General features: G+C 40.3%; 2 long non-coding RNA genes across 3 annotated transcripts; one reads left to right on the top strand and one right to left on the bottom strand.

Annotated features, from left to right (window-relative positions):
• The first annotated feature begins 2,577 nt into the window (after positions 1-2,577).
• On the top strand, positions 2,578-4,183 carry LOC143491052 (uncharacterized). Its single transcript, XR_013125070.1, has 3 exons — positions 2,578-2,643; positions 3,361-3,579; positions 3,836-4,183. It is a non-coding gene; the product is annotated as an uncharacterized LOC143491052 (long non-coding RNA).
• A 553-nt stretch (positions 4,184-4,736) lies between these two features.
• Positions 4,737-6,633, bottom strand: LOC143491086 (uncharacterized). 2 transcript variants are annotated; one of them, XR_013125085.1, is made up of 3 exons: positions 5,797-5,909; positions 5,440-5,585; positions 4,737-4,931 (listed from the first exon to the last, which is right to left on the bottom strand). It is a non-coding gene; the product is annotated as an uncharacterized LOC143491086 (long non-coding RNA). The 2 variants fall into 2 exon arrangements; XR_013125086.1 differs by lacking the exons at positions 4,737-4,931; positions 5,797-5,909 and adding exons at positions 6,095-6,405; positions 6,538-6,633 and having other exon boundaries at positions 5,526-5,585.
• Positions 6,634-23,027: the final 16,394 nt, after the last annotated feature.

The following is a 23,027-nucleotide window of genomic DNA, read 5'->3' on the forward strand; positions in this document are numbered from 1 at the left end:
AGAGAGACAGAGACATGCTCCCTCTCTCTCTGCCCATCCCCCAGTCCCACACCCTTATTCTCTGTGATTTGCTGGATACAGCAATGCACTGATTTTAATCAGTCTTCTATAATGAACTGTCCCACAAATCACAATAACTGTACTACAAGCACAAGTCTCTGTTCATTAGTGCACAGGCATATTAGAATATGTGATCATAAGAGAAAGACAATATACAAAAAATAAATCTACCAAAATATCTACAAAACAGATTAAAACTATTAATATACTCATACATAGTCCTATCCACACAAATATGTAACTGAACACAACAGATACTGCTACCAACAGTTCTCCCTGCTCTGATTGTGCTGATCTGGGACATAACCTGGAGTGTAATTATTTTTATGTAAAAACATACAAAAGAAAAAAAAGACAGAAATTTCCAATTATGTTATAATAATCACAATATTATAAATATAGCCGCAAGCGGCGATAGGCGGGTTCACACACAAATAGGCATTTTGGCCTCAATAAGCAAAAGGAAGCCCAAAAGGTCCTTTAGACCTAAAAGTCAAAAGAAGCTGTTTGGGTTTGGCCAGTGTGTGCTCTACAGATGTAGAGTGTGTGATGACATCTGCATATGTCAGAAAGGGAGACACAGAAATAGCACATCTGGCTAGGGCTGCATCTATGTGAACAGTATAGGAAGGCCTGCATGTGTTTATACATGATTGGGACTGTATATTACTGACAGAGAGAGATTGAGGGAGCCAGAGACTATGCTTTGTTAATTCACTCCTTGCACACCTTGTGTGACGGTGTGGTGCTGGAGGAAGCAGGAGGCACGACACGCGTCTTGCAGTGAACATAAACGTTTAATCAAAACACAAACACGTAAAGTCCTGCACAAACGGAGCAAGCACGCTGACGCGATGCTTGCATGGGCATGAACTTTAGACAAAGACGAGCACTAGACACCGCGCTAACGCACATTAAATAGGTGAGTTACACAGACCCACGTGACCTCGAGACAAGGCACAGGTGTAACCACGAACACGCTCACAAACAACCCACACCCACGGAAGTACAAACATGGACATAACGACACGCAGACAACATAGCGGCACGCCCACAGGGAAGGGTCCGGAGCTGTTCCGTAACACCTTGCACGCCTAACATGACTGTCCGTGTATTTAAAGTATGAATGTGGACTGCAAAGCCTGGCATTACATGACTGACATGACTGGAATGACATCACTGCCATGACGAACAAAATTAACATGACTGATATGACTGACATAACTGGCATGACTGTAATGATTTGATGATTTGACTGACATGACTGATATGACTGGACTGAAATGACTGATATGACTGGACTGAAATGATTGGCATGACATGACTTACATGACTGATGTAACTGACATGACTGGCATGTCTGATATGACTGACATCACTGGCATGACTGACATATACTATACATTAGGGGTGTAACGGATCACAAATCTCACGGATCGGCTCGTTTCACGGTTTTTGAGTCACGGATCGGATCATTTTTCTACGGTGGCCGTGAAGTGCAAACCACAACGATATTAACTAAGCATAATTACAAATGACAAAAACACAACGACATTAACAAAAACACAACGACATTAACTAAGCAAAATTACAAATTACAAAAACACAACGACATTAACAAAAACACAACGACATTAACTAAGCACAATTACAAATTACAAAAACACAACGACATTAACTAAGCACAATTACAAATTACTAAAACACAACGACATTAACAAAAACACAACGACATTAACAAACCGGAAAAGGTAGGTCCCAGTGGGAAAACCTGCGAAATCGCTGATTGGACGACGCCACTTTTGGCTTTTCAGCCGGCTTTAGCGCGTTTGTTGAAAACATGAATATCACTGGTGATCCAGACGTAGCCACCGCTATCCGCGAATATTTTGAATCAGGACATACATACGAGGTGATACTAGACATGCTCAGGACTAACCACGATGTTTCTTTTAGTATGCGTACGCTGAAGACGCATTTAAAAGAAGCTGGACTGTACAGACGACGCAACTACTCCCCACTTCCAGAAGTGAGACGTGCCATTATGACAGAGCTAAGAGGACCAGGACGGTTGTTTGGCTATCGGACTATGTGGCAAGTTCTCAGACAAAAACACAAGCTACGTGTCAAACGTGATGAAGTTATGAGACTGTTGAGACAGCTGAATCCTCAAGGAATCGCCCTGAGGACTCGCAGGAGGTTTACAAGACGCACATATCACTCCATGGGGCCCAATTACATATGGCATGTAGATGGCTACGACAAACTGAAGCCATTCGGCTTCGCCCTCTCAGGATGTATAGATGGTTTTTCAAGAAGAATGATGTGGCTTGTTTGTGGAACAACCAACAACAATCCTTCTGTCATTGCTCTCAATTATATAAACTGTGTCAAGAATCTTGGAGTGATACCAATGAGACTACGAACAGACCTCGGGACTGAGAATGGGACTTTGGCTGCAATACAGTGTACCCTCCGTCATGCGCATACGGACTATTATGCTGGATCATCAAGCCACAGTTATGGATCATCAACAGGGAATCAACGCATCGAGGCATGGTGGTCTTTTCTCAGAAGAGGAAGGTGGGTACATCTGTGTTTGATAATAGGTGATGAACAGATCAGTATTGATTTTATAACATTTTCTTTTTTGCCAACTGTCATGCCAAGTTGAGTTTGATCCCAAAATTACTTACGTACACCAACATTTTTAGACTACAGTAATCCCTCGCCACTCCGCGCTTCACCTTTTGTGGCTTTGCTGCTTTAAAAAAATATTAATGGTAAATATATTTCACGAATTTTCGCTCCTTTTTCGCTGCAAATATTAACTCTAACAATAAAAGAATGTTAGAAACGATAACATATTACAGTAAATAGTGCATACAGTATTTACTCTCGATAACAAGAATCAGTATCACCCGCCTGAGACGCTACTCGCCTACTTGGGATTGTAAACAACAATCGACTAGTTGCTGTGCAGTAAGTTTAAAGGAACAATACATGCACAGAACAGTGTAGGAATGGTTATTAAGGGAATGGGAAAGGTTTATGCAGCGTAAAAGTGTGAGCAAGTGTTTATAAAGCCTTAAAATGGTGTATAAATACTTAAATAAATCCTGTAGTCTACCGTTTCTATTTCGCAAGTATAAGGTGATAGCGGGTGGTTGTGGAACGTAACCCCAGCGATACGCGAAGGATTACTGTATGTGGAATAGAAACTTTTTTGGTTAACATACAATATCAATATGAGCAGAAATGAACAAGAACAGAACCATTTTGAATTTAATGTATCCCCAGGTCTCAGTTTTGGATGGACTTGTTTGGAGATCTAAGAGACTCCGGAAACTTCAATGGAAGCCACGAACATCAATGCTTGCTGAGATTCTGCTTCAGCAATGTTCTGCAGAAAGACCTGGATGAATGCAAAGACCTCTGGAACAAACACAGGATCCGACCAAGCAGACTTGCATCATGTCCTGGGGGGATCCCAGATTAACTCTATCTCTTGCCTCACAGGTAACTGACATCTTCACAGAAAGAAATCACCTTCTGCATTACATATTAATGCAGTATTGTTATAGCTCAAGTTGGCAAATATATTTTAATCATTGTACAAGTAAGATACAGTTGTTAATTTATAAGCTGTCACTTCTGGTGTTCACTTATACAGATCAATTTAGCCAGCAAACAAATCTGACATATTAAACTATTTGTAGTACATGTAGAAAATATGCTTCACAATTCTATTATTAATTATATTCTGATTTTGCAGATATGGTTCACGAGACTGTGGATTTGCTGTTGAGGAGAGGGAACTGGATGTGTTCCCTGAAGCAAGGCAAGCAACTGAATTGTGTGGTGATCAAAACATTGAGGAATACCTACAACAGGCTGTACAACAAAATGATCTACAGCAGCCACAAGACTGGGAGTCAGCCACAGAACTGTATTTATTGTTGAAAGATACAGCCGGGTTTTAGACAAACTACCTGAATCCAAATTTTTGATCTTTTGTTTCCTGTTCCTTCTGCTAAAATTAAAAGTGATACATTCAGGTCGATTAAAACATTTAAAATGAACTGTGTATTGTCTGCCTGAAGACAGACTTGACACTTCACATTCTGAATAAAACATGTCCAGCATTTCAACTTGCCTATACTGTAAGTTATTTAGCTCTGAGAACCAAAATGTTTACAAAAACAGTAAAGTAGCTTTTCGCTTCAATGTGTTGCAAAAGTAGCTTACAGTGAAAGTATGCCAACAGCATCTGAACTAGACTGGACGGGAATCGGTAACTGGCCTTTGAGATTTAATAACAGCCGAATCCTGGAGCATTTTGGATCCCAAAGTCCATGTTTGCCTTAAAAACTCTGTATGATTCCAAAAACGGCAGCTTCATGGTATTTGCACAGGTGTTTGCAACTGGAAAGGGTGAATCACTTAAAAACTCGAGGCGTGGAGGTGGTATTATGCCTGCTGGAGGAAGTGCTGCCAGACCTGTAGCAAACATCAACAGATCTTCCAGAGATACAGCGGTCATTTTTTCTGAAAGAGGAAAGTAAACATTGTAGTTGTTGAATTTTGCATTGAGAAAAATCAATTTCCTTATTTCTGCTTTCTTTTTTAACCAACACACAAACTGTCCATGCAAACCTTCAGAATCAAGGAGATAATCTGCCCAAAAGCCCAGTGTTTTGCTCTCCTTTTGACGCCTATTGCTTCCTGCTGGGCTGAGATCTGGTCTGAACATGGTCTCCAAGTCTGAAGCAGTCAGGGCCTTGGCAGAGAAGCACAAGACTGGGGACAGAACACTGGAATGCTGCTGCAATGCAGGGAGGAAACCAAGACTTGCCAGTCCATCTTTGAATCTGTTAAGGATAAATGCACAAGTGTTGTAAGTGATTTAAAGCATAGAAATGAACTAGTATCCATCCATCAACATGTGTAAATGCCAATGAGTTTGAGTTTAATATATTTGGACAAATGTAAAATTAATAGTGTCATACATCAAGTAAAGCTCAGGTGTTTTTGTAGGACCACTCATACACAAAACCATTCACAGTGATCATTAGTAAAAGCAAAAGAGACAGATAATTATGATTTAAGCATTTAAAAAAAATGTTTTCACACTGTTTGTCAAACAGGATCTTTTTTTAAAGTAGTTACTCTCTTTAAAAGTAATCATGTATCATGAATAATGATTCTAAAGATCTTTTAGAGTTCTGTTGAACCCTATTATACATTTCTTAGTGGATGATAAACATGGTGAAACAAGGTTGGCAAGTATCGATATATTCATATTCAGTAATGAGCTTAGAACCGCGGATTAGTTTTTAAATATTTTCAGACATTAATGGCAGACAGGTTATTACTTACCGTTGAATGGCACCATGGTTTCTGTCAATGATGTACCATCTGAGATACTCCTCCACAAAAGCTTGCTTCTCACATGCCTTCACAAACATGGTACTGTTTTGCAAAATTACATTTTGCAGAGATTCCTCTGATTCTGCTTCCAGGACCTTGTAGAACAAGCAGTTTATTGTAAGGAAAACTACCAAAATATCAATTTGACAACATTTTAATGAAAACAAATATAGGTGAGAGAGAGGTTGAAATATGCCCTTTCAAAAACAGAAATAATTCACTCAACCATAATCTTTATTTGAATGTCAAAATAATCTCCACTTGTCCTACAGTGAATCTGTTCCCTGAGCCTAGGTCATTTCCTACCTGTTGCAGAACTTTCCCTATCTCCTCATCTTTCACATCTTCTACAGTGGCGCTGAAACTTGGATTCCCTATCATGTGGTTGACCAGGTTCTTTGAGAGAAAATGTGGTGCTGGTCCACCGTGTACAATGGATACAGCAATCATATTTCCTGCTAAAAAATACTCATCTTCCCTGGCAGCTGTTATACAGAGCACAGAATTATTGTGGTTAATTACTACTTAAATCTGCCTATGATAAAAATGAGATGTTTCCGTTTTTAGTTGTACAACCCCTTCACTATACCTAAAAAAGACTCACCTCTTGAATTGTACACAAGATAACGGTTTTCTGAGGGTCCATCAAAAATGGGTCGATTTCTCAGATGGCTTGTGAGAAGTGTGAGGAATTCGCGCCTTGGGCCACCTGTATCCAACCCTTCTTCAAAGCAGCCAGCATCATCATTAAACCTGATGAACATGTCGTTGTTGTCAGAGTACGTGCTGCGTTGAAATCCGCGAACAGCTCCATCCCAAACATCTGACCGACATATATTGAACCTGCTGATCTTCTTGTGGTCAATTGCCAGTGCCAGATGCGCAATAATTTCATGTGCCTGCACATTTGTTTCTCTAGAAAAAAAAAAATCATTATTTTAAGCACAGTGTATGTACTTCTTTACTGACTGATCAAACTTTGCATAATGTAATTATGTGCAGGAATAGATGCTGGTTAACTGAATACAAAATGTCTAAACTACTAACACAGGTTCTTCTGTAGACAGGTCTTTCTCTTTGTCTTGAGTAAGATCTTCAACATCATCTTCGCTGTCAATCACAATGGGTTCAAACAGGTTGGTGTAGTTTCTGCAGACAGAAAATGTGCACACAGTATAGATGACGACAAAAATACATAAGCATGCAGTTCCAGCTTTTCTAGCACCAAACATTGAATTTATGACACAAGTCAAATATAAAAGATTCACAGTAAATATTTTTATAATAATAATCATTTTGTCTCATCCCCTGTAATAATTACAGGAGATACAACACACCTGTAACACGAGCTCTGGACAGTGAGACATTCACTGGTACCTGGATCATTTCTGTTATCCAAATCTAGAACCTGAAAACGCAAAAATGAAAAAATTGTGTTTGACAAGTTTAGAACTATTTTAATATCCTAACAGTTTAAAGGATTGAGAGGATGAATGTCAGTTCAAAATAGCTGTAAACACTACAAATATTAGCACCTGTTGTTCTTCATCAAGATCCCCAACACCATTCCTTAGAGGGCAAAGAAAAGCACATATCATTGCATATTATGAAAATGTGCAGTCTTGGAATTAATTATGAAACTGCCCTGTTTTCTTCAATGTCCTGTTTATTTTATTGCCCTGTAACTCCTCTGTGCATTATGTGACTAAAACAAACAGACAAAAACCATGGAATGCCTAAAAGCACTGTTGTTGGCAGTATAATGCCATAGCTATTGAAGTAAAGTGATTTTGGTCATTCTCGCAAAGATTTTGTAGAAAATTAATAGATACAAGTTTTCAAAGTAAACTCTTATTAGCTATTTTTGTTGTTATTGTATTTGCCTAAACAAAAGTACCTCTACTTGTACCAGACAGTAAAATGAACAAGACACTGAAGAAAGCAAGGGTGGTCTAATAATTATTTCCATGCCTGGATATTTGACACTTCAAAAACAAACAAGCATCCAGAAAATAAACAAGCAATACAAGCACTTTATAGGACATGTTCCATTAACCACATACAGGACAAATAACCAAACTACATGTCTTTAATACATACTGTATGCAAATACAGTAAAGGCTAAAATACTTTTGGTACACATACACACATCATGCTATGATATATTCTTAAAATATAACTTACTCTGTTTCTGCCACTTGTTGTAAAGGACTGCTTTCATCCAGAGGTTCCCATGGCTGAAGTAAAGACACAATGCATTTCACATAAAACATTTACATAGTTCTATGGAGTTGAGGTAAAAGATAAAATGGTGCTTGTGATGGCTGAACAACCAAAAAAAAAAAAGGACAGACCAATTACATTTTAAATTGAACTTACCAGTGTATCAGCAACATCAAACTCTGGTTTTTTTTTAAAAACAATCTCTGGGTCAGAGTCAGACAAGTCTGACAAATTTCCAACTGCAAAACATAGAAAAAAAAACTAACTTAATTTCTACTAAGTGATAATACTATATTTGTTAACCGATGTTACACCCGAATGCATAAACACAACATTTGTAAAAACTCATGACAATGCTAGTGATGCTTACTTGCACAACTTAAAAATTTATATTTGTTGAAGTTTAGGCAATGTGTGCCAAACTCCACACACAAACATCACAGCTTACCTTCTTCAAAGTCCCTTTTCAAGCAGATGAAAACAGTAATCCTTTGATATGGCTTGCCAACTTCAGCCTTATAAGCACCAAGTGTAAAAGGTCTTTGTGTCCCAGGGATATTAATGACCTCTGTCCCATCTGGATACAGAAGAAGGAAAGGCCCATCTTTTACATCTTTGTTGAAGTCCTTCATTTTTTTAACAGCCTGACTAAGCAGAGTTGTGGAAGAGATGTCTGGGTCAGTTGTAAGGGAAACAGTTTTTCCTCGTAGTGGCCTTAGACCACCCTTCTGAATGACCATCAAGCCAACATTTATCTGAAAGAAAAAAGATATGAAAGACTGAGCAATGTTTAAAAATAATTGTCAAACGTTCTTTTTGTTTTTAATTATTGTGTTACATGCTGCAATAGCAACCAAATGGACCAACTATTTACTAATATCAGTCAAAGCAGAATGATGGAAACCTTGGATACAAACAGTTCATAATAAGGGTTGGTAATTTATTAATCAATAGCTAATTTACTATTTTGACTGATCATGAATTGACAATTAACTATTACTGGTTATCAAGTATTCTGCATAGCTTTGTTACGCTGAACTTTCTTCATACTAGACCACTAGATAAAAGCTACGTGTTTTCAGTCGGAGCCATGATGAACCTACCCGAACTTTTATTTTTCCATTGTGCTTTAACCGCTTTCTCCCTAGAGAATACTTCTGCCGCTCCTCGTTTTTCTTCTGTTGATATTCTCGGAAGGTACTGAAGGCTCGAGTCGGGCAGGGTGGAATAGCCGACGCTAAAATCAAGGGAAAAAATTACGCACATCAGAGATGCATAGTCCTATAGACGACATGCCATACTAATCAAAGCAACACAGATTTCAACAGACATTTATATTTGACCTATAAATACTGCTATATTACAGTAATCCCTCGTGAATCCAGGGGATTATGTTGCAGAATCACTCGCGATAACCGAAAAGCCGCAAAGTAGAAACGGTAGACTACGGGATTTTATTTTAAGTATTTATACACCATTTTAAGGCTTTATAAACACTTGCTCACACTTTTACGCTGCATAAATCTTTCCCATTCCCTTAATAACCATTCCTACACTGTTCTGAGCATGTATTGTTCCTTTAAACTTACTGCACAGCAACTAGTCGATTGTTGTTTACAATCCCATGTAGGCGAGTAGCGTCTCAGGCGGGTGATACTGATTCTTGTTATCGAGAGTAAACACTGTATGCACTATTTACTGTAATATGTTGTCGTTTCTAACATTCTTTTATTGTTAATATTTGAAGCGAAAAAGGAGCGAAAATCCGCGAAATATATTTACCATTAATATATATTTTTTTTAACTCGCGGAGCAACAAAAGGTGAAGCATGAAGTGGCGAGGGATTACTGTACGGAGACCTAGGTAGACTACACCTTTAATTCAGCATTTACCAGGCCCATTTAAATGACAACGGACACGGTGTGGACACCGCTATGGTTAGCACGTTACTACATCCATAAGACAAATAACCCATTCTTCATGTTTATGAACTTACTTGAAGGCTGTGGAGTACCTCCGACACCTATATCTTGAATCCTCTTGCCACAGCTGCTGCAAAAGTTCGGTGATAGCTCAACCAGCTCTTTCCCGCAGTTCGGGCAATACATGGCGATTTGACCGGCTTGAGCGCGAATGCCATAACTTCCGGCTGAAAAGCCAAAAGTGGCGTCGTCCAATCAGCAATTTCGCAGGTTTTCCCACTGGGACCTACCTTTTCCGGTTTGTTAATGTCGTTGTGTTTTTGTTAATGTCGTTGTGTTTTAGTAATTTGTAATTGTGCTTAGTTAATGTCGTTGTGTTTTTGTAATTTGTAATTGTGCTTAGTTAATGTCGTTGTGTTTTTGTTAATGTCGTTGTGTTTTTGTAATTTGTAATTTTGCTTAGTTAATGTCGTTGTGTTTTTGTTAATGTCGATGTGTTTTTGTCATTTGTAATTATGCTTAGTTAATATCGTTGTGGTTTGCACTTCACGGCCACCGTATTTTTCGGATCAGCATAAAAAAGACAGACAAATTTAACCTACTTTTTCATTTATTAATACTGAAAGAATATTAAGAAAACTAAAAGCATGAAACTTTTCCCCATGTCTTAAATGAAAACAACATCCAAGATTTTTAATGTTTCAATAAAATAATCAAAATACAATAGTCAAAACTCACTTGTTAAATTAAAGTACAATATGAGGCTTGATGATAACCTTATTACTTTGAAAAATAGTAAATGAAACAATAGACTGTCCTCATCATCAAAAAAGGTACAAAAAGAAATGAGCAGACATGAGCTTATAACTTCAGATTCTTTTTCAAAAAGACCAGAACATCAACATTGTCTGGGGAGAGGACAGACCTCTTTGCAGTCACTATGTCCCCTGCTGTGGAGAACACCCTCTCACTAGGAACTGAAGTGCCAGGCACAGCGAGGTAGCGTCTTGCCATAATGGCGATGTGGGGATATTTACACTCATTGCTTTTCCACCATGCCAGTGGATCACCATCCACTGGAATGCAGCATGTTGCCTTGTAGGAAGCCATCTCATCTCTGATAGTGTCGGCAAATGTCTTGCCGGTGTCCTTGCTCGCAAAAGTCTCCCCTAAAAGCTCCTCCATGGCTGTCTTCTTTTGTGGAGGAGATGCCTCAGAGTTTGCTCCGGATGGTGTTGGCTCTGTGCCTTGACCCTGTTGAAAAACATGACAAATTATTTATTTTCACATTTTACAGAGCTATAATTGTGGCTATGATAATTAGTAAGTCATTAAAAATCAATCCAAATTCTAATTCTAATAGCAGCAGCATAGACTAAGATTAGAATGGAGTATATTTATTAAGTAATTCACTCAGATTACTATTTTTACCTCTTCTGTATCCACAATCTCAGTGGTGAGATCACAGTATGTCCTGTGGCGTAGGGCTCTAGGTCAGACAGGGACTTGAACCTTGGATCCAGTGCAGTAGCTCTATGAAGAAAGTCCTGTAAATTAGCTGGGTCAGTGTATCTTGAATTCAGGTCCCTTTTAATGGCAGCCTTGACATCTCTGCTGATGGTGCTGTCTTCCTCACTTGGGGCCATGGATTGTAGAATTCTTGTTTTCAGAGGTAGGATCATGGACACAGATGGTATGATTTCGGTGCACAACAGGGTTGTAACTGTTTTGAGGGGTTTGAGTACCCGAAGGACCTCCTCTACTACTTTCATGTCACTAGCAGACAATGTCACAATGTCTTTTCAAGGTCTTGTCTGTTAGAGCAGAATATACAGCTGCCTGCTGCTCAATATAGCGCTCCAACATGTCATAAGTGGAGTTCCATCTTGTCGAGACATCATGTATGAGCTTGTGCCTCGGTAGCTGTAGCATTTCTTGCTTGGTCATAAGAACATGGGCGGCTGTTGCGCTTCGATGGAAAAAAGAAACCACCTTTCTGATCCTCCCAAGGAGGCGGTCCATCTGGTTCACTGAGATTCCCCTCTGGGATGCTAAATTAATTACATGTGCAAAGCAGGCTATCTGTGGCCCCAGTCCAGCTTCTTTCACTGCATTCACTTGGTTTTTGGCATTATCTGTGGTGACTGGGATATTTGTATTGGGCCTTTCTAGCTTCCACTCCGCAACTGCTCCTGTTAGTACCTGCGCAAGATTTATGCTCGTGTGACTCTCATAGAGAGGGCGTGTCTGTAGCACCGGACTTCTCATCTCCCACTCCGCTGTGATGTAGTGAGCAGTCACAGTAACGTAGCTATCCGTTGCCCTGGAGGTCCAGCTGTCTGTGGTTAGAGCGACAGAAGATGTCTTGGATAATTCGTTGACAAGTTTGATCTTTTCTTGTTCATAAAGATCTGGCACGATCTTTGTACTGAAGTGTATGCGCGAGGGGATTTTGTAACGTGGCTCAAGCACTTTCACCATATTTTTAAACCCTTTGTTTTCCACAACAGATTATGGCCTCATGTCTGCAGCGATAAACATCCCAATAGATTTGCTAATAGCTTTAGCCCGCTCCGATTCAGCAGCAAACGGCTGCTTAAATGCTGTGGTAAGAAGTTGTTGTTGTGTCTTAGCTACTCGCTTCGTCTCTGACACACCTGGGTGATGCCGCTTTAAATGTGTGGCCATGCTCGACGTATTGCCGTGGTCATACGGCTTTCTCGTGCCACAATGCTTACATACGGTTACGGTTTTGTCCACCACCCTTTCTCCGCCATCAGTATATGTTACAGGGAAACCGAAATGCTCCCATACGTGTGATTTAAATGATCCGAGAGGCTTTTCAAGCTCTTCTTCTCCTCTAGCAGCCATGATGACTCTTAACTGACTGTTTAGAACACGCTGCCATCACGTGACACCCAGCGGCTTTATATATTTACAATGCATATATGCGTCGAGATTTAGAAATTCATAATTTTAACTATGTGATAATTACAAAAATGGATTCCACAAGGTCATGGTTAAACTTTTGGCAACTGATCCGCGGTTCACCTGTGTACCGATCCGTGGGGTGTGATCCGTACGGATCACGGGTAATCCGAGATCCGTTACATCACTACTATACATATACTATAGATATGCATACAAACTATACATACATTTAGGTAGAAGTGTGTGTGTGTGTGTGTGTGGTAGTGTATGTACTCAAACTATGACTCAAACTCAAACTAGGTATAAAGGTGTGTGTGTCTGTGTGTCTGTGTGTCTGTGTGAGAGAGAGACAAAAAAGAAGCCAAATATCAGTTTGTATAAGCATGTGTTAGTCACTGAGATATGGGTGGGTATGGCTAGGGAAGTGTCATTGTGAATGCTATAGGAAGGCCTGCTTGCACCTGTATGTGTTTGTGCCTGGTTAATAGACACAGAGAGATCTAGGTAGCCAGAGCAATGTTTACTTAGGGCACAGAGATGGGAGGGGGAATGTGGGTGAGAGTGTGAGAGAGACTGAGTGTGTGAGTTTCAGCTTGCGTGCATGTGAGAAGGAGAAGGTGACAGAGGGACTTTACATGCATTTTTATGCATTGTATATAATACTGCACTGTAGAGCCATACGATAACCGATTTAGATGAAACGACAAATTTGTTCAGGATGGGATTCTGAATGGGCTTGTGCATTTTGGTCAGAATTGGATAAAATATGAAAGAGCTTCAAGAATATGAATATTATATGTATCGATGCTGTGCATAAAAAAAATATTTAGCAGGTATAAGTGTCCTAAAATCCAAAAATCTTTGGATTGTTTTTTGATTTCACACTCTGTAGAGTATTATAAGACTTTGCTTGACATGATAGTATGAAAATCCTAGGAGGAGTATGAAAAGTGATGATTTCAAACTATTATTAACTGTAAATAAACTGTGCATTTTTTAATAGGACATGTAATGGGAAAGTTGTTTGCACTACTGCAAGAAATCAAAAGAGTCCAATTGCATGTTCCCAAGTGGAATTATGTAGGGTATATACTTGCTTTTTCTGCAATAGCGCCCCCCAGTGGCCAATCGACACCCGGCTGGATTATGTCATAGGGGGTGTGCACTTGTCCACACCCAAGAGGTTTCGTGCAAATCGACCAAAGGTAAGCCTGTCAAACGCGTGCCAATCACTGATTGGCCGATTACGTCAGCCATTTTGGAAGTATGGAATGTTTGCTTTACGACCTGGTTTTACGACCTTTACGAACTTGAAATCTAAGTGGGCGGAGCTTAATGGTTGTATATTAATTGTCCTATTGAATTTAGTCAAGGAATGTATAGGAACTGGAATTTTGGTTCTAGGACCTATGGTGTAGGAGATATGGACAAAAAGTCAATATGGTCTGCTATAGCGCCACCATCAGGCCAATTTGGGTCCCTGTATGGGAATCTGGTCCTTGGAGTTAACTGAACCTTTTTGCCAAGTTTGGGGTTTCTAGGCATTACGGTCTAGGCTGCACAATGCGTTTTAGGTCAAAAAATGGGACAAAGAATAATAAGAAGAAAGAAAAATCCTAACAATTACAATAGGGTTCCCACACTATGTGTGTGAACCCTAAATATAGCCGCAAGCGGCGATAGGCGGGTTCACACACAAATAGGCATTTTGGCCTCAATAGGCAAAAGGAAGCCCCGAAAGGTCCTTTAGAAGCTGTTTGGGTTTGGCCAGTGTGTACTCTACAGATGTGTGATGACATCTGCTTGTGTCAGAAAGGGAGACAGAAATAGCACATCTGGCTAGGGCTGCATCTATGTGAACAATATAGGAAGGCGTGCATGTGTCTATACATGATTGGGCCTCTATATTACTGACAGAGAGAGATTGAGGGAGCCAGAGACTATGCTTTGTTATTTCACTCCTTGCACACCTAGCACGCCTACCATGACTGCCCGTGTATTCAAAGTATGAATGTAGTCTGCAAAGCCTGGCATTACATGACTGACATAACTGATATGACTGGCATGACTGGAATGACATCACTGCCATGACGAACAAAAGTAACATGACTGATATGACTGACATAACTGGCATGACAGGAATGATTTGACTGACATGACTTATATGACTAACATGACTGGACTGACATGACTGATATGACTGGACTGAAATGATTGGCATGACATGACTTACATGACTGGCAGAACACGACTAACATGACTGGCATGACTGATATAACTGACATGACTGGACTGACATGACTGACATATACTATACATATACTATAGATATGCATACAAACTACATACATTTAGGTAGACGTGTGTGTGTGTGGTAGTGTATGTACTCAAACTATGACAACATACTAATACATACATACATAAGCATACATAGAAACTATACATACATTGTCTGGTGGCTCCAATTAACATCCATTCATTTGCAAAAGTATCCCTTGCCTGAGGAATCAGCAGGGGGGAGAAGAGCTGAACTTGCCTCCAGTGTTATGTAAATGAGGCGTGTGTCAGGTATGGGTGGTTGCTGCTGAAAGCTTGCACCTCCTTGGCTGCCATATGAGACTGTGCAAGATCTCTTGCAAGAAGTCTCCTCATCTACAGAACCATATGTTTGAGATTTGATTTGTGAAAGGTTGAAATAATGTGAAATTGACACAAACATAATATTTGAATTATAATGGCATATAAGTGGCATATTGATTAGTCAAAATGGCTCTGATATTTTTAACCTTATTTTAAGTAGTTTTGTCTTTTGAAAAACTGCTAATAGGTATAAATGTTTTTACATAAATGTATACAAAAAACCCTCAGCTACTTAAAATAGAATAATATTATTGAGCAATTTTAACTTATCAAGATCAAGATTTTGCAGTGTGTCTCTTCCAAATACAGCCATAACCAGCAAACAAAAATAGGAAATTTAGGAAATCTTACCAAAAGAGATTTCACTACTACAGATTTTCACTACTCTCTGAAAACTAACAATGTGTTGTGTGTGACGTTTGTGACCCTAGGCTTGAAAATTGCTTCATATGGGCTTTTCAAACTTTTTTTTTGGCCCACCTCCAACCTTTCACCTTTGGAGGACAACTTTGTTTTCATGTAAGGATCAAAAGAAAACAATTCTGTATAATACAGTACAATAGTGATAAAAACAATTGGGGTTAGGTGAACCATACAGGACAGGAGAGAAAACAGGAGGAGAGAAAACAAGGGGAGAGAAAGTAAAAAGGGAAAAGACAGAAGAGCAGAAAAAACAGCTCAAATGACCACTGCAATGATTCACCAACTGCTGCTACTAAATGAAGAGCAGAAAGTAAGACATACAGCACAAATGACTGATGTATGTGTGTGTGAGTGTGTGTGTTTATGTAAGTGCAACATAGGATAAATGTACAGAATGTACTTATTAGCAAGGCCCCAGAGGCCAGAGGCAGGCAGAGAAAGACCAGGGAACCCCACCCGCCCACGGCCCCTCCAGGATCATGTCCAAAGCCTGCTGTGTACTGGAAACCTTTGCTATCCTTGCTTCTCAGTCAACAGAGTAAGTGAAATGTGTGGTGACATGGATTTTCATCCACATGTAGGTGGCTACAGTCATCTTTCTCTTTATTATAAAACTGACAGACATTATTTGAACTATAATTCCAAAACATATCAAGTCTACCTCCTTTGTACTAATTTTGGATTTTTTTCTCACTGCAAAAGGTGACATGATTATTGGTCAAAATAGCTAAAGTTCAGATTTCTCTGAAAGGGTCTTTTCTTCTCCGTCTGAGTCAATGGATCAACATAGCTCACACTATCACCCATCCCCCCGTCTACCTAGAAGTGGCTGCATGACAAAGGATGGCCTCATGATCCAAAATACCTCAGCACTGGCTTTGGCAGGCTCAGGTAGAAATGTAGTAATGTTAGTAATGTTTTTCTTCTAAAAAAGATAAGTGGGTTCAAAATAACAATTTTTGAAAAAAATGACCAAATTAATTGTGATGATCCACCTCAAAAAAGGTCATGCAAAAGTCTGTAAGCTGGTCCTGAGTGTGTCTGCCCATCCCCCAGCTGCATTGTTGTGCAGGGGACATGCATAAGGTGAGAGAGGCAGTCAGAGGGCCTGGCTGAGAGCAGCAGCTACAGAGGACATGATGTAAGTTTAGAAATATATACAATAAAGTTGAAATGTTCTCAACAGAGCACTCACATACAATTATCCACTCAGTCCGCCACTCCCTCATTTGGGGAGAAAGCTACACTATTGTGGCTATTCCCCACTTTAGACAATTTAGACAATTTTTAATCATGGAGGGGTCTGAAATTTTCGTCTTAGGTGCATGTCTTCACTGTATTGGAGTATTTTATTGTCTGAGTGAAAGAGAAACAAAATGGGGTCACTAAAGTGGGAATAGCCACAGTACTGTAGCTTTCTCCCCAAATGAGGGACTGGCAGACTGGGTAGATAGTTGTATGTGAATGCTCTGATGAGAACACTCATGAACAATTGTGCAAATGTGAGATGTGTTGACTGCTACAGATACACGTGTGGCAAATGTACCAGGGAGATACCCTGGCAGTGCCAGGCATGTTCTGACAAACTGCTTAGTGACTGCTGAAGTGCTAGTCACACAAGAAGGACATGCCACTCACACACACACACACACACACACAGCCCTGCACTGCAGCCTATTGTAAATATGTGTGGAATTGTTTTATTCCTTGTATTTTTTGTATAATTTTATGGCAATAATAAAAAGCATGGAACATAAAAAAGCATGGAAACATAACAGTTGTTCTTTTGTATGTTTCTCATGCTGAAATTTCAGTCCTCCTGACTTAGACACAAATGCTTCTGGTCATTGCTCACATGTACCTGGCTATAAAATTTCTAATTTTCTATTTAAAATATAAAAAAATAATTTATTGTTTGTGCTTTGTTGCTCAGATAAAACTAAACTAAGTACAATATATAACCTTTATATTATAAAATACAATAAACTAAATAGAACTAACTAGAAACTAAATGGCTAAACTCAATGGAAAACAACAATTAGTTGTGAGCTGAAGCATGCCCCCTCCTGTGGTGCGCCAGTAATGGCCTTATTTACAGGACAAAAGTGCCTGCTTACAGCTGATAATAGGGTGTTAGCTAAAATCCTTCAGTTCTCTCGACCCTTCTCTGGGTTCCGATGGTAGAAGTGTTGAAAGACCCTTCTCTGGGACTTCTAGTGTTAATATACATATATTGGCACCTTCCACACCTTCAACATCGAGTGATCGTGGCGGTGAGGGTGAGGAAGGAGACCACCCTGGCCCTACCTAGAGACAGTGTTTGCGTTTGCTGGAGTGAAAGTAAATTCCTTTAGGATGAAGTTAAAAAAAAAAAACCTATAGGATGAAGTGCCATCTCTGCCTCCCTAAAGAGGGTGAAATATTGGCCTTTAAAAATTCACCTTCGAACTTGAAGAAACGCATCAATATATAAATATAATGCACAGAAGACACACCAGCTTTAGCTGTCAGTAAGCGCTAGTTAGGTAACTCACCTAATTATGTTCATGACATGCTGCAGTATTCACTTAACATTAGCTGACAATCATAAAGGCGATGTCATGCTGAGTTGTGTTTTTAGCAACAGTAAGCCATGTCCCTTTTCACTAATCATGTGCCCATTTTTATAGTGTAGTGTTTTTATAGGGTAAGGGCATTTATTGAGGGTAAACGCAGGGCAGTAGGCTCACCCTTAGAATCCGATGGACGGATTTTACATCCAAAATACAACTCGTTTTCTCAGCTAAATTAAGGCAAACTTGTACTTCTGCGTCAAACCTACGACGTAGTGGGACACAGGTTATCTGTTTTTTGTGTACGAAGTGTTAAGCATAGTTTTTAAAGTTGCTACTTGTTTGTACATACAGAACAAATACAGTATTTGTGGTATTTGACATCTTTGATTTGTAAGTGATATATAAAAACAATTAATCATCAAACTTTGACGGCTTTCTTTAATTAATTCAAAACACAATACTTGTACTTTTTACTTTCAGTACTTGAGTAATAAATTTTAGAATAAACTACTTGCAATACTTAAGTACAAAAAATGCTGAATACTTCTGTACTTCTACTCAAGTCAATTTTTTGATAGAGTACTTGTACTTTTACTCAAGTATGGGTCTCTAATACAACACTGACGGTAGGAATGACATATGGGTTTAAAGTGGGTGTAGGACTACATCAGGGATCAGCCCTGAGTCCCTTCCTGTTCGCAATTGTCATGGACAGACTGATGGACGAGGTTAGGCAGGAGTCCTCTTGGACTAAGATGTTTGCTGATGCTGTTCTGATCTGTAGTGAGAGTAGGGAGCAGGTGGAGGTAAGCTTGGAAAGATGGAGATATGCTTTGGAGAGCAGGGGAATGAAAGTGAGCAGGAGTAAAACAGTACATGTGTGTGAATGAGAGGGCAGGCGGTGGACAGGTCCAGTTACAAGAAGTTGCTTTGGTGAAGGTTGAAGAGTTTACCTACATTAGGGTTGAGGGTACAGAGTAATGGAGGAAGTGAAAGAGAGGTAAAGAAAAGAGTGCAGGCAGGGTGGTGTGGATGGCATAAAGTGTCTGGGGTGATCTGGGATAGAAGGGTGTTGGCTAGATTGAAAGGAAAGATCTATAGGACAGTAGTGAGACCTGCTATGTTGTATGGACTGGAGACAGTCCGAAGGAGGGAGGAGAGGTATATTGGTAGGAGGGTCTTGAGAATGGAACTTCCAGGCAAGAGGAGGAGAGGTAGACCTAAAAGGAGGTTTATGGATGCAGTGGTAGAGGATATGAGAGTGGTTGGTGTGTCAGTGGAGGACACTCAGGACAGGGCCAGATGGAGGAGTTTGATCCGCTTTGGCGATCCCTAAATGGGAATAGCCGAAAGAAGAAGAAGTTTATTCAGTGTCCAATATAGTCAACAAAAAAAGTGAGTCAGAGCTAGATGCTACCGCAAATGCTCAAATCTTCCACAACCTCCAATTCTGCTGGATGAACGTCTACTCCCAGCCGAGAGCTTGATCTTTCAAATGCGGACAGCAACTGTTCCACTGAAACCGGCTGGGAACAGAACCAACTTTTAGTCGCGAGCTTCCTGCTATGTAGTCTGCAGCAGTGAAATGGTGGCGACAGACAAAGATGCTCCGTATCACAACCTTAAATATCCACTCTGTCCTGGATAGAAATGAACTTGGACAGTTAACAGGCGATTAACAAGGCAGTTAACAAGTTTTCCCCTTCATCTCTCATAATTGCACAAACCCATTTTCTTTTCTGCTCCGTTGTCAGCCGGAAAACCGTAGAAACCATTGGTTCCATGTTTTTGCTTCGAGATCGAACACCCTGGTACACTGCAAAAGCTCTTGTTCTTGGACCCTGCCATTGTTTAATGTGTAATAGAAAGGAACTTTACCCTGCGACGAGAGCTTCCGGAAGAAAAAATGCGGAAGTGTGAAAAGGGCCTATGCCTCGAAGCTATTTTGGCACAATCAGGAAGAAGCTTCAAAAGTTTCAGTGAGGCTTCATCCGCCCCTCACTACACCTGTGCTTGAAAAACACTGTCCCTTAATATAGGGAAGAGAACACACGAACAACCACGAACCTGGTCAACAGCAAAACCAGACTGAACCGGATTTTGTAGGAGGTCATGCTATAAAATGTGCTATACTCCCTCTGACCAATAGATGTCACTGTGTACCCATATAAACATGGTTCTAATTTTGTCGAATTATATGAACATAAGTTCATTTAAAATAAAATTTGTTCAGTCAGTGCAATTATGAATATAACATTGAATGTAAAATAAATAATACCAAATAACCTGAAACTGACAAAAACAATAGGTTCACAACTTTGGTCAAACATGAAAAAAATAAACTGCAAGAAACCTTTGAAATGGTTCAAGAATTCTAAATATAATTTAAAATAGGAGATGAAACAAGAGAAACAGCAATACCTATGCGGCTAGTTTTCTAGCGCAGACATCACGCAGAGCACAAAGCATGTAACAGCCAGAAGTAACATAAAACAGGAAGATGATAAATCCTGCACCTAACATCCAGAGTCATGCAACAGGCTTGGCTAGGATGTATTAACCAACCAACAACCATGATCTAATAATACCTACACAATACTACTAAGAAGACAAGATAGATTTCACACACCCTATGCACACACTAGTTGCTTGAACAGAACACAGCAGCAGCTACAATCTGATACTGGCTCGACAAGGATCCAGAAGCACAGCGCACTATGTTCATGGTCCATTGCCTCAACTGCCAAGTACTCAGACCACCAAACAAACCTGGACTGACCTTCAAAACAAAGTGACATGGACACACACAATACCTTGCAAGCTTTTCCTTGGGGTCATCAGGAAGGCACCTCCCTTCGTTGGTGTTTCGATGAATTGAGCCCCCAACACCTCCAGAAGGCTCATCAGTGGAGTCTGGCGTCCCAGACCCACCCCCCTCCAAGCTCACAATGTAGCCCATCACAAAATTACCAACAACCCTGCTACCCGACGGCTATCGGAAAAGCCAAGTGACAATCCTACCCATATCTCAACATCACACCCACCAAACAATTTATCTCTTCAAGTACTATCCTTACCCCACCTACCCTCAGCCCTTCTTAGCCACACCCACTGACTAGATCTCTCAGCTACCTCTGACAACTCCTTTACCACTGCTCTCATCCCACAGCCTCTAAATCCAAACTCAGCCAGTAGTCTTGTGGCAGACTTCGCCACGAAACCCCTAGCCCCTACCTCTACAGGTCTAATATATGCTTGCCAGCCCCGCTCTCTTACCTCAGCCACCAAATCTGCATACTTCAACCTTTTCCTTTCATATGCTGCATCAACTTCGTCCTCAAACGGAACAGTTAGCTCTATGAAATACACTATTCGCTTACTTTCAGAGTACAACACAACATCTGGCCTCAAGTTTGTGACAACAATACACTCTGGAACCTGCAATTTACAGCCTACATCAACCAACAGTTTCCAATCTCTTGCATCAGCCCACTTATCGCCAACTTTTGAAAACTGTGCTGGCTCCTTGCTATGCTGCCCCTCACACACAAACCTAATTACTCTATTGGAACTAGCAACTGGCATGCCACTAACTTCCAAACGCTTCTTATCAAGTGCACCTGCCAGTGATTTAAGTACCTGATTATGCCTCCATGTATAACGTCCCTGTGACAAACTCACCTTGCATGCCGACAGGATGTGCTTCAATGTACCACTTCCTGCACATAGCTTACAAGTTGGATCCTCACCTAACCACTGCCCAAGGTTTTGTGGAGTTGGAAGCACATCATAAGTAGCTCCCACCAGAAACTTTATACGACTCGCATCCAATGCCCACAACTCTCGCCAAGTGATTCTCCTCTTCTCTACACTTTCCCATTTCATCCACTGACCCTGCTTACTCTGTCCTGCAGCTTTTGCCCGTCTTACTTCCTCCTCCTGCTCTCGAATAAAACCAGTCACCATTCGTCTTCTCTCAGGAGATGTGGCCTTGCTGAATGCCCTCCATGTATCACCTGACCCTAGTCCTGCCCTACCATTTTGCACCTGCCCTACAACATCTCTATGCTCCAATGCCCTCTTTGCTGCCTGAGTTGCCTCTTGGGAATTCCACTTTCTTCCTGTACGTGTCACTGGTGCCGCTGCTTTGATCAGTGCATCTTTCGACCCCATCAACAACATTTCTCTGCCTACCTTGGCACATTTAAACTCCTCAACTAAGCTTGTTAGTGGCAGTTCTAGTACTCCTCTCCCGAACCATGCCACACTACTAAGACAATGTGGAACCCCAAGCCATTTTCTTACAGCCTTATTAACAATTCTTTCTAGCCTCTCAACTTCAGTGTACTGTCTCTTTAAGGCAGCGAATTGCGTGCACGTATGGCAGGGGTCACCAACGTGGCTTAGCAATTGACACTCGCACACGCAATTGACAACCCCCCCCGGGTTAAACTAAATCATAAGAGAATAGTCCGTCCTAAGTTTTTAACTAATATTCAGACTTCACATCCAATTATTACCTATATGACCGATCTGAAAATCGGATTAATCAATATTCGATCACTCAACTCAAAAGCAGTTTTTGTAAATGAACTTATAACTCACCAGAAAATTGATATTCTATGTCTAACTGAAACGTGGATTCAATCTGGTGATTATTTACCTTTAAACGAAGCCACTCCTGTGGGATATAGTTATATACATAGACCTAGATTGTCAGGCAGAGGAGGAGGAATATGTATAATCTATCGTGATTGTTTAGAAATTCATCAGAAATACCTAGATATCTCAAACTCATTTGAGAAGCAGTCTATTAATGTAATTAGTCCATCTGAAAATAAA

This window comes from Brachyhypopomus gauderio, unplaced genomic scaffold (assembly GCF_052324685.1).
Source record: "Brachyhypopomus gauderio isolate BG-103 unplaced genomic scaffold, BGAUD_0.2 sc70, whole genome shotgun sequence".
NCBI lineage: Eukaryota > Metazoa > Chordata > Actinopteri > Gymnotiformes > Hypopomidae > Brachyhypopomus > Brachyhypopomus gauderio.